Source organism: Trachypithecus francoisi, unplaced genomic scaffold, assembly GCF_009764315.1.
Source record: "Trachypithecus francoisi isolate TF-2019V2 unplaced genomic scaffold, Tfra_2.0 Lachesis_group11, whole genome shotgun sequence".
NCBI classification, from domain to species: domain Eukaryota; kingdom Metazoa; phylum Chordata; class Mammalia; order Primates; family Cercopithecidae; genus Trachypithecus; species Trachypithecus francoisi.
This window is the reverse complement of record NW_022681456.1, coordinates 99,661,776-99,674,417: the sequence shown is the minus strand read 5'-3', so window position 1 is coordinate 99,674,417 and position 12,642 is coordinate 99,661,776.

Sequence of the window (12,642 nt, the reverse complement as noted above, 5' to 3'; positions counted from 1 at the left end):
CCTCCCAAAGTGCTGGGATTACAACGAAAATATGTTTAACCTTGAAACCATGAATCATAACATGAAATAATGTGATATAATCATTACCAAACATATCTTTCATATCAAAAATTTTTAAAAATTGTAATAATTGTAAATGAGTTTAATTCATCTAGTAAAAGGGGGGAAAGTCAGATAGAACCACAAATCAAAAATAATTGAATAATGGCAGGGTACGGTGGCTCACGCCTGTAATCCCAGCACTTTGGGAGGCTGAGGTGGATGGATCACGAGGTCAGGAGATCGAGACCATCCTGGATAACATGGTGAAACCCCATCTCTACTAAAAATACAAAAAAATTAGCCAGGCGTGGTGGCAGGTGCCTGTAGTCCCAGCTACTCAGGAGGCTGAGGAGGAGAATGGCATGAACCTGGGAGGCAGAGCTTGCAGTGAGCCTGGATCACCACTGCACTCCAGCCTGGGTGACAGAGCAAGACTCAGTCTCAAAAAAAAAAAAAAAAAATTCAATACCATAAAAACAAAGACAAATCTAAAACTAATAGTTTCAGAAGGATAGGAACTGAAGAGAAAAAAAGATAAATGGGCAAACCTGTATTAGGCTAATGCAAACAAAAGTAATTGTTATCTTAATTTCAAATATGACTGAGTTTGGGAGAAAAAAAGCGCTAAACGAGACAAGGGCACTTTATATGCTAAAGGTTGAAATTCACAAAAATAATAGTTATGAATGTCTATTTACAAATAACATGGCATTGATAAAAGCATAGCCCTTAAAGCAAAAGTTAAGGCAGTGGAGGCCATGGGCTGTTGACGCCCTAAAGGTTTGCTAAAAAATCACTGACATGAAGCAGATTGATGAATAGAAGAAAAAGCATACAAGTGTATTTAACATGTATACACTGGAGCCATCAGAATGTGGACCCAGTTTCCCAATAAGTAACAGAAGCTTATATACCATATTGAAATTTCTGAAACAATGCAGACTCAGAGTATGTCCAAAAACAGGTTTTAGTGGCCAGGCAGGTTATAGGAGTAAGAAAGAAAGACACTTTGCTAGCAAAGGTGGCCTTGTTGTATAGAGAGGGCTCCCTCAGAGAGAATACATGGTAAATGTTTATTTCCACAATTTTGAAGGTACCAGACTCTCAATCTCTCCTGGATCTGGGAAATGAATAGAAAAGAGAGGCATGGCTGCATTAGTGGAGATTCTCTACAGATGCAAATTTTCCCCATAAAGGACAACTTTGCTAGGCCACTTCTGTTTTCTGACCAAGGGGCAGCCATTTCAAAATATGTCAAAGAAATATATTTAGGGATAAAATAGTTTAATTTCCTTCAAGGTCTACAACAGAAAAGTACAGAGAAATATATTAGTGGTGGGATACTTTAACTCTTCTCAAATGTGTGTAAAATGCCAAACAAGAGTATAGTGAACTTATTATTAATAAGGCAGATGTATGTCAAATTCTGTGCTTCTGAAAATGGAAAATACACATTTTTATATTTCCAATAAAAAAAGAAATGTCAGTAAATTTCAAAAAGATAAAACAGTACAGCCAGGCACAATGGCTCAAGCCTGTAATCCCAGCACTTTTGGAGGCCAAAGCAGGTGGATCACCTGAGGTCAGCAATTTGAGACCAGCCTGGTCAACATGGTGAAACCCCGCCTCTACTAAGAATACAAAAATTAGCCAGGCAAGGTGGTAGGTGCCTGTAATCCCAGCTACTCGGGAGGTTAAGGCAGGAGAATTGAATGAACCTGGGAGGTGGAGGTTGCAGGGAGCCAAGATAGCGCCACTGTACTCCAGTCTGGGTGACAGAGACAGACTCCATCTCAAAAAGAGAGAGAGAGAGAAAAAAAGAGATAAAACAGTACAGACAACCTGATCCAGTACCAAGGCAATAAAACTAGAAGACAATAATATAAGGAGGAAACCAAAGCCCCTACATATTTGGAAATAAAATAGCTTGGTTTAAATAGCTCTCGGACCCAAGAGGAAAATCCAAATGAAATTGCAGACTATCTAAAAAGTAATGATAATAAAAGTATTGCATATTAGACTCCATATGATACTGCTGAAGCAGTGTTCAGAGAAAACATTGTATTTTAAATAACTTTATTACAAATTATGAACAATGAAATAAATTTCTGAAATTCTTTTCTACACTTATCTTAAAGAATATTATATCAAATTACTGTAATCACTTGTCAGTTTCTTACAGCCCGTTGCACAGACAAAAATCAATGTACTGAGACCTCAGCATTGCAGTAGAGAAAAAGTTTGGCACAAGGCCAGGCATATAGAAGATGGCATTACTCCTCAAGTCAGTTTCCTTGAAGGCTCAGAGGTTAGGGTTTTTAATGGACAATTTGGTGGGCAGGGAGCTAGGGAATGGGTGCTGCTAAGTGGTCAGGGATGAAATTACAGGGGTGTGGGAAACAGTCCTTGTGTACTTAGTCCACTTCTGGTGGAGCCACAGGACCAGCTGAGTCATGAGTCATGAGTCCAGGTGGAGTCAGTCTGAAAAAATCTCAAAAAACAAAACCTCAGGTTCTACAATACTGGTGTTATCTATAGGAGCAATTGGGGAAGTCACAAATCTTGTAACCTCTGACCACAGGACTCCTGAGCAATAAGGGATTGTAGAAACTGTGCCTACATTTTAGCAGAACTCAGGCCCCTCCCATAACCCTAATCTTATGGCCTGTCATTAGTTTTACAAAGGCAGTTTCAGCCCCTGAACAGGGAGGGAATTCATTTTAGGGAAGGATTATTATCATCTTTGCTTCAAAGCTAAACTACTTTTTTTTTTTTTTTTTTTTGAGACAGTCTCGCTCTGTTTCCCCCTACCTGGAGTGCAGTTGTGCAATCTTGGCTCACCTCAACCTCTGCCTCCTGAGTTCAAGCAATTCTCCTGCCTCAGCCTCCCAAGTAGCTGGGATTACAGGTGTGCACCACTGTACCTGGCTCATTTTTTGTATTTTTTGTAGAGATTGGGTTTCACCATCTTGGTCAGGCTGGTCTCAAACTTCTGATCTCAGGTGATCCGCCTGTCTCAGCCTCCCAAAGTGCTGGGATTACAGGCATGAGCCACCACACCTGGCCCGAAGTTAAACTATTGACAACTATATTCCTCCCAAAGTTAGCTTGGTCTGTGCCCAGGTATGACCAAGAACAGCTTGGAAGTAAGAAGCAGGATGGTTAACTACATCAAATTTCTTTTACTGTCATAATTTTGCAGGGGCAGCTTCATTACAAAGCAGAACTTAGTAACACTAAAAGTCATACTGGGGGCCAGGTGCGGTGGCTCACGCCTGTAATCCCAGCACTTTGGGAGGCCGAGGCAGGTGGATCACAAGGTCAGGAGATCGAGACCATCCTGGCTAACATGGTGAAACCCTGTCTCTACTAAAAGTACGAAAAAATTAGCCGGGCATGGTGGTGGGTGCCAGTGGTCCCAGCTACTCGGGAGGCTGAGGCAGGAGAATGGCGTGAACCCAGGAGGTGGAGCTTGCAGTGAGATGAGATTGTGCCACTGCACTCCAGCCTGGGCGACAGAGCAAGACTCCATCTCAAAAAAAAAAAAAAAAAACATATTGTTAGATATGAGTTCTAAATTTCTTTTCAAAGAATCAGTATGTCAGTATGTTCAATTCTTTACCTTCTACTTTTAAACTTAACTTCCTCATAAAGCAACCTTTTTCGATTACCTGCTCCACCCTGACTCATTCCGATTACCTGCTCTGTCATAACCATTTTTCCTGCCAAACCACTCACCCCATTACTCTCTTTAAATTAGCCAATCAGAATTAGTTTAGCCTGTGCGGTCTAGCCCTAGCCAATACGGGAACGACACAGAAGCAGGGGCCACGTGCACCAGAGATAAGAAGCCCTTCCCCTCCTTTGTCCAAGTGTGTGCTCACCATTGGTTCATCTGTAAGGGTGCACCCTTCTATAGAAGTACCATGCCGGCCGGGCGCGGTGGCTCAAGCCTGTAATCCCAGCACTTTGGGAGGCCGAGACGGGCGGATCACGAGGTCAGGAGATCGAGACCATCCTGGCTAACACGGTGAAACCCCGTTTCTACTAAAAAAAAAAATACAAAAACTAGCCGGGCGAGGTGGCGGGCGCCTGTAGTCCCAGCTCCTCGGGAGGCTGAGGCAGGAGAATGGCGTAAACCCGGGAGGCGGAGCTTGCAGTGAGCTGAGATCCGGCCACTGCACTCCAGTCCGGGCGACAGAGCGAGACTCCGCCTCAAAAAAAAAAAAAAAAAAAAAAAAGAAGTACCATGCCTTGCTGAGAATTAAAAAGAAAAATTTATATTTGAGTGCTATTTCTTTTGTGGCACCGAAACTTTATGTATAACAATTTGGGGGCTCATTCGTGATTACATGCCCCTCCAAGGACGGTCTCTGGTTTTCTCTTGTGAGGAGGCATGTGCCCCTGCCCCTTGTGGCAGCCTCAGGGGTGAGAAATCAGAACCCACCCAGTGCAAGGAATAACCTGAGCTTTTAGCAATGCAAGCAAAAAAAAAAAAAAAAAAAAAAATGGCCAGCAACATAGCTTAAAGGATTCTCACATAGTGTGGCAATGACTCTGTGCTCAGACTAAGCAAGGAGAAGCCACAGGAGCTGGTAAAGTATTTCCTTCATGGTCAGGACCAAGGTAAGAAAGCCACGGGGGGCGGGGCAGTGATATACTCCTTGGTTGGGGTGGCTTAGAGGTTAAAAAGAGGTGAGACATCCCCACTTGGGTCGATTGACCCTCACACAAACCTCCAGTAGTAGAAAAGGTGAGAAATTTCCAATGGGAGAAATTGAGTCTCACCCCAAAGGGCAAGAAATTTCCAGTGGGGAAATTGAGCCTCACCCCAAAAGGCAAGAAATTTCCAGCGAGGAAACTGAGCCTCACCCCAAATGCAAGAAATTTTCAGTGGGGGAAATTAAGCCTCACCCCAAAAGGCAAGAAATTTCCGGTGGGGAAACTGAGTCTCACCCCAAAAGGCAAAGATTTCCAGTGGGTGAAATTGAGCCTCACCCCAAAAGGCAAGAAATTTCCAGTGAGGAAATTGAGCCTTATCCCAAAAGGCAAGAAATTTCCAGTGGGGGATATTGAGCCTTACCCCAAAAGGTGAGAAATTTCCAGTAAAGGAAATTTAACCTTGAACCTTACCCTAAAACCATCAAGATGGGAAATACCCCAAGCAAGATAGGAAGCAAAGGGGATAAAGATGGTAACAAAGATATTCCCCCAGATAGCCCCTTAGGTCTCATGCTAAAACACTAGAAGGATAATGAAAGGACTAAAGATAGGAGAAAGCAACAAATGATAAAATATTGCTGTTTTATTTGGACTCAGGGATCCATCCTCAAACCCTCAATCTTCTGGCCAAAGTTTGGGTCAAATGAGGATTTAATGTGTTAGCTTCTAACCTGATATGTTAATGATAAAAGTCCAGTGTCTCAAGAAGAACTAGGGTATGCCCTTTGTTGGAGGCAAGGACCTGCCCTCCTTTTTCCCTTAAAAACAAATAGGAAAGAACTCAATCTAGCACCTCAAAATGAAAAGTCAGAGGAGCCAGCTCTCATGCCTAAAGACTCCAGTGCATGGGATCCCCTAGACTATCTTCCCCCATTCAGTGTCCCCAATCATTCCCCTCAGACAACCACTGCCACCTCAGATCCCATTCCAAATTCCCCCTCTACTCATGCTATCCCTCCTCCTTATAACCCTGACTCTTGGGAATTACCGTGCCACCAGCCTGTTCCCTCCCAACCTGGAGACCCCTCTGTAAAAGGACTCCAGTGTGAGGTAGAAGTAAAAGAGATACTGAAAATTTTCCATTTCCTTCCATACCTAAGAGGTCAGCCCTGACCCTCTTCCCTTTGAAAGAGTTACCACAAGGTGGGGAGGGGGCGTTGGCTTTATTAATGCTCCCTTAACCAGTTCAGAAGTCTGGACTTCTAAAAAGGAGCTTAAATCGCTACTAGATAACCCTTACGGAGTGGCAGACCAAATTGAACAATTCTTAGGACCTCAGTTATACACTTGGGTCAAGTTAATGTCCATCTTGGGCAACCTCTTTTCAGGGGAAGAAAGGAGTATGATTCATAGGGCTGCTATGGTAGTTTGGGAACGTGAGCACCCTCCCAGTGAAAACATTCCTACTATGGACCAGAAATTCCCTGCCCAAGACCCCCTGGTGGGTCAATAACACCGCAGATCACCAGGAAAATATGCAGGACCTAATGTTGCTTTTACACTAACCAGTTAGGGATAGTGCAAGACACTGCCCAGCATTTACAGGAAAAGGCTTTTGAAAGCAGACAACACCTTTCAAACTCTTATACCAACCTCTGAGTTGGGCAACATGGCTTCTCCCCTTTCTAGGTCCTGTGACAGCCATCTTACTATTACTTGCCTTTGGGCCCTGTATTTTTAACTTCCTTGTCAAATTTGTTTCCTCTAAGGTTGAGGCCATAAAGTTACAGATGGTCTTACAAATGGAACCCCAAATGAGGTCAACTAACAACTTCTACAAAGGACTCCTGGAACAACCCGCTGGCCCTTTCACTGCCCTAAAGAGTTCCCCTCTGGAGGACACTTCAACTGCAGGGCCCTTTCTTCACCCCATCCAGCGGGAAGTAGCCAGAGCGGTCATCGCCCAATTCCGAACAGCAGTTGGGGTGTCCTGTTTAGAGGGGGGATTAAGAGGTGAAGCCAGCTGGATTTCCTGGGTCAAGTGGGGACTTGGAGAACTTTTCTGTGTCTAGCTAAAGGTTTGTAAATGCACAAGTCAGCACTCTGTGAAAATGCACCAATCAGCAGTCTGTGTCTAGCTAAAGGTTTGTAAATCACCAATCAGCACTCTGTAAAAACAGACCAATCAGCATTCTGTAAAATGGACCAATCAGCAGGATGTAGGGGGGTGCCAAATAAGGGAATAAAAGCTGGTCACCCAAGCCAGCAGTGGCAACCCACTCGGGTCACCTTCCACGCTGTGGAAGCTTTGTTCTTTCACTCTTCAAAATAAATCTTGCTGCTGCTCACTCTTTGGGTCCACACCACCTTTAAGAGCTGTAACACTGACTGCGAAGATCTGCGGCTTCACTCCTGAAGTCAGGGAGACCATGAACCCACCGGGAGGAACAAACAACTCCAGATGCACCATCTTTATGAGCTGTAACACTCACTGTGAAGGTCTGTCGCTTCACTCCTGAAGTCAGTGAGACCATGAACCCACTGGAAGGAAGAAACTCTGGACACATCTGAACATCTGAAGGAACAAACCCCGGACACACCATCTTTAAGAACTGTAACACTCACTGTGAGGGTCTGCGGCTTCATTCTTGAAGTCAACAAGACCAAGAACCCACCAGAAGGAACTAATTCTGGACACATTTTGGCGACCCAGATGGGACACACTAAGGGAGATAGTAAAAGGAATTTGGGAATCAATACCGTGAACCAGAAATCTTTCTAAAGCATTTGATATACAACAGGAAAAGGATGAAGGGCCTATGAGATTCATAGACACACTGAGGGAGCAAATGAGGCAACATGCAGGCCTCAATTTAGATGATCCCCCTGGGCAAGGAATGTTGAAACTCCAATTTATCACTAAGAGTTGGCCAGACATTTCAAAAAGTTACAAAAGATAGACAATCAGGATGACCACCCCCGAAGTGAGCTTCTCAGGGAAGCTCAGAAAGTATACGTGAAAAGGGATGAAGAAAAACAGAAACAAAAGACAAAACTTATGTTTTCCACCTTCCAACTGATGGCTGCAAACCCAGGTACTTCTAGACAGAGTTTCCAAAGAGCTAGAAACTATAAAGGGTCCAAACCCTCTTTTAAAGGATCCAGCCTCCATCTGGAGGACCAAGGTCCTTGTCTACCAGGCCCCCTAAAGAGTATGGGGGAGCAGGGTTAAAGAATCCCAGAACTAAGAGGGAAGAAAGACAAGATAGGTACTATAGATTTGGAAGAACAGGCCACTTCAAGAGAGGATGTCCTGAACTAAGAAAGGAGAATGAAGCCCTTCCACTCATGACTTTCGAGGAAGAATAGGGGGATCAGGGGCTCTGTCTCTTTTATCTTGGATCCCACCAGGAACCCTTGATAAATTTGGAGGTGGTAAGGAAGGAAACCACCCCTCATATCGTCTTATGCCCAACTTCTGCCTCCAAAGAAAGAAGAAGTAAAAACTGAAAGGCAGAAATGAAATCCACAGGCAGAGAGCCTGGTGCCACAACCTAGGCCTGGTAGTTAAAGATCAACCCCTGACCTAATTGGTTATGTTATCTATAGATTACAGACATTGTATAGAAATGCATCGTGAAAATCCCTATCTTGTTTTGTTCCAATCTAATTAACGGCACATGCAGCCCCCAGTCACATACCCCCTGCTTGCTCAACCAATCATGACCCTCTCACACACACCCCCTTAGAGTTGTGAGCCCTTAAAAGGAACAGGAATTGCTCACTCGGGGGCTTGGCTCTTGAGACAGAAGTCTTGCCGATGCCCCTGGACAAAAAAACCCCTTCCTTCTTTAACTCAGTGTCTGAGGAGTTTTGTCTGCGGCTCATCCTGCTACAGTGGGACCTAAACATGAGCTTGTCACCTTTTTAGTTGATTGAGAGTCTGCTTACTCCTCTGTTTGTTTCCCCCCATCTAATGTTGTCTCCTCCTCAGAGGAACTTTTAGTCTCTGGGGTAAAAGGGGAAGGAGAAGGGAGAACAGCAGCGTATGCGGCTGGCAGAGGTAGGGAAAGACCAGCAGAGAGGAAAGAGTGGTAGGGGTGAAAGAGACCAAATGAAATCTACAGGCAGGCAGCCCGGGCGGCGCCTTGAGCCTAGTTAGAAGTTGACCCTACAGGCAGACAGCCCCGGCGGCGCCTTGAGCCTAGTTAAAAGTTGACGCCGGACCTAACCGATAATGTTATCTATAGATTTCAGATGTTGTATAGACAAGCAATGTGAAAGTCCCTGTCTTGTTCTTTTTCTGTTCTAATTACTAGTGCTTGCCATATATCTCTCAACTTCCTGAGCCCAGTATAAACATATCCCACCATATGTCTCCCCTCCATATATCCCTCAACTTCCTGGGCTCATCCCACCATATGTCTCCCTACCATATATCTTTCAATTCAAAGACTACCATATATCTCAACTTTAGAAGGACACCACCTGGAAAATCCCCGATAAGAACACAGCCGTTTGTGAGAGCGCGGGAACCAATAAAAAACTGCTAAATGTATAAACTTAAAATGTTAACCAATTGTAATGCTGTAACCTAGAGAATTCCCTCGTTCCTCTGCAACTTTACAAGTCCTGTTTACATTAGGCTATAAAAGACAAGCGCACGCATTGTTCAGGGCCCTCCTGTATGTTGTGGAACGGAGGGACCAAGTTCAAACTTGCATTAAAGATCCTTGCCGCTTGGCTTTGACTCTGGACTCTGGTGGTCTTTTTCGGGGAACAAACGGTCTGGGCATAACAGGGGGAGAAGGGGTGGGGAAGAGAAGGTGGGGAAGAAAGAGGGGAAAGAGAGAGAGGAAAAAGAGAAAAAGACAGAGAGACAGAGGAAGAGACAGAGAGACAAAGAGGGAGTCAAAGAGAGAGACAAAGAGACAGAAGTAGTAAAGAGAAAACAATGTACCCTATTCCTTTAAAAGTCAGGGTAAATTTAAAACCTATAATTGATAATTGAAGCTCTTCTCTGTGACACTATAACACTCCAATACCACCTTGTTGTCAGTGTAAACAAGGGCGTAGCCCAAAACCACTGAGGCCACTGACAGCCCGTAGTCTTCCTATCAAAAATCCTTAAGCCAATAACCCACAGATTGCCCAAATGCATTGAATCTGTAGCAGCAACTGCTTTGCTAGCAAAAGAAAATAGAAAAATAACTTTTAAAGGAATCTTCATTGTAAGTACACCTCACCAGTTCAGAACTATCCTAAGTCAAAAAGAAAAAGAAGCAGAAAGGTAGCTTACTAACTGAAAAATCTTATAATATGGGGCTATTCTGTTAGAAAAAGATGATTTAGCATTAACCACTGATAATTCCCTTAACTCAGCAGGTTTCCTAACAGAGGATCTAAATCTTAATTAATTACCATACAAAGGTCTGACCAGATCTAGGAAGAACTTCCTTCAGGACAGGACAATAGATAGTTCCTCCTGGGTGATTGAGAGAAAAAGGCACAATGGGTATTCAGTAATTGATAAGGAAACTCTTTTAAAAGCAGAGTTAGGAAAATTGCCTAATAATTGGTCTGCTCAAACGTGGAGCTGTTTGCACTCATCCAAGCCTTAAAGTACTTACAGAACCAGGAAGGAACCATCTATACCAATTCTAAGTTAATTTGGACTGAACAAGGTATTATTAATAGCAAAGGATAATTGAAATCCCAAACTTGAAAGGTTTTCAACAAAAGTAAAGTTTGCCAGAAGTTAACAGTGTAACTAACATGTATTATCCTAACTTCTAATCTTGTGGCCTTAGGCAGTCTAGTCCACAGACTTGAAGGAAGTTCACTTTGGAAAAGAATGGTTATCATCTTCAAAAAAAAAAAAGGAGGGGGAGAATTTATGTAAAAAGAATGTCATATGGTAAATTCTTGTCCTAAAATAAATTAACTGGTTGTTTAAAGAAAGGGATGTTTGCAACAAGTCAGAAAGTTGAGGCATGTTGAAGAATTGTCTGCAAAAGCCATGAAAAACAAAATGTGTGTTATAAAACGGAATTTATGCAAGAAATGTATAATTTAAAAGTAACTATAAGGAAGCATAAGAATGTGGATTTTTACCTACATTAAAAGGTTAAAAAATTTTTGTTTTGAAGGTTTAAGCAAGTTTTAAAACGTTAATTTTAAAGGAAATTCTGTGTGTAAACATATTGGCTAAAGTTAAAAGGGTATCATCCAGTTTTTCTGTGAACTGGATATTAAAATAAAAACACAATGGGTTTTTCTTAAAGCACTAACCTGCTGTTTAACAAAAATTATAAAAGGTTAAAAAGAGTCAATAAAAATCTTACCTTATGGTCAGATGTTAAAATTAGATAAATATGTTTACAAGGTTTTATTAAAATTGAGTTTAACATTAATAACACACTAATATAAAAGTGTGGTATATTATCTGATATAAAAATCATACAGAAAGGACTGTCAAATACAAAATAGTGTTTGGCTTTCTTTGGTCTAAAAACTAATAAAAATATCTCTGCTAAAAATATAAAAATTAGCTGGGCATGGTGGCAGGCACCTGAAATCCCAGCTACTGGGGAGGCTCAGGCAGGAGAATCACTTGAACTCAGGAGATGGAGGTTGCAGTGAGCCGAGATCGCACCATTGCACTCCAGCCTGGGAGACAAGAGCGAGACTTTGTCTCAAAAAATAAACAAACAAAAAACAAAACAAAACAAAAAAACTAATAAAAATAGCTGCTAAAGGAAATTTCCCAGTAAGAAGACACCAAGGATGATAAAGTCCACTGCTGATGTCCCCACATTTAAAACAAGAGATCAATTTCTTAGAAACTATATACTTGGTTTATCTTCCACTTTCCTTTCCCTCAAAACTAAAAGTCTTTTAGCACAGGTACCACTCCTAGAACTTCCGGTAAACCAGCACTAGCCTGAGGATTACATTCTCATCAAAGGGTGGAAAGAAGGAAAACTTGAGCTAGCCTGGGAAGGACCCTACCTGTGCTGCTAACCACTGAGACTGATGTTCGTACAGCAGAAAGGGGATGTACTTCTCACACCCGAGTCAAGAAAGCACCGTCCCCTCCAGAGTTGTGGGCCATGGTCCCAAGGGAAAACCCTACCAAACTAAAGCTGAGAAAAATTTAACTCTCTTTCATCCATTCTATTATTCTTTCTTCTTTCCTCACTCTATTGCTGACCATCTAGTGATAACATAACCAAGTCAATTTTCCACAAACTATTGCATTTGATGCTTGCCTTGTTATACCCTGTGGGGACTTGCCAAGTCAAAGACAGCTCTCTACTTCAGAAAAGTACCTCTGTCCCTCCTGACTCTCCTGAGACTGGGCCTTAGTTAATTGGGACCATTTAACCTGAGGAGATTTCAATAAAGACCCCAGTATCAACCAGGAGTCTTGCCCCCCGATGTAGAGCTTTTATGCCATAGTTGGTCCAATGTTCTGTGGACCACTAAAGAGCAAGGATGGACTGTACCAGTTTTTGTAATTTCCTAAAACCATAAATTCATTTTACTAGAGGGTTGTAGAAGTTAAAGACTTAAGCTTTGGCAATTAAGACAGGATATCAAGATGCAAATGCCTGGTTGGAATGGATCAAATATTCCATCTGCACATTAAAAGCAATTGTTACACTTGTGCACACAGCAGGTCAGAGACCCAGATTGTCCCCTTTCCACTAAGGTGATTCTCCAGTCAACCAGGCATGGGGTGCATGGTAGCTCTTTTCCAAGATTCTACAGTCTGGAGTAATAAGTCATGCCAAACTCTCTCTCTGTTATATCTTGAAGTCCGGCACCCTGCGGGTCAGCCCCCAAGGGCCATCCAGCTTCTGTCTCCCAACCCTAAGTTCACTTCATATCTCTCACGACTGGTAGGAAACTTAGCACTCCTTAGAGACCTGAAGG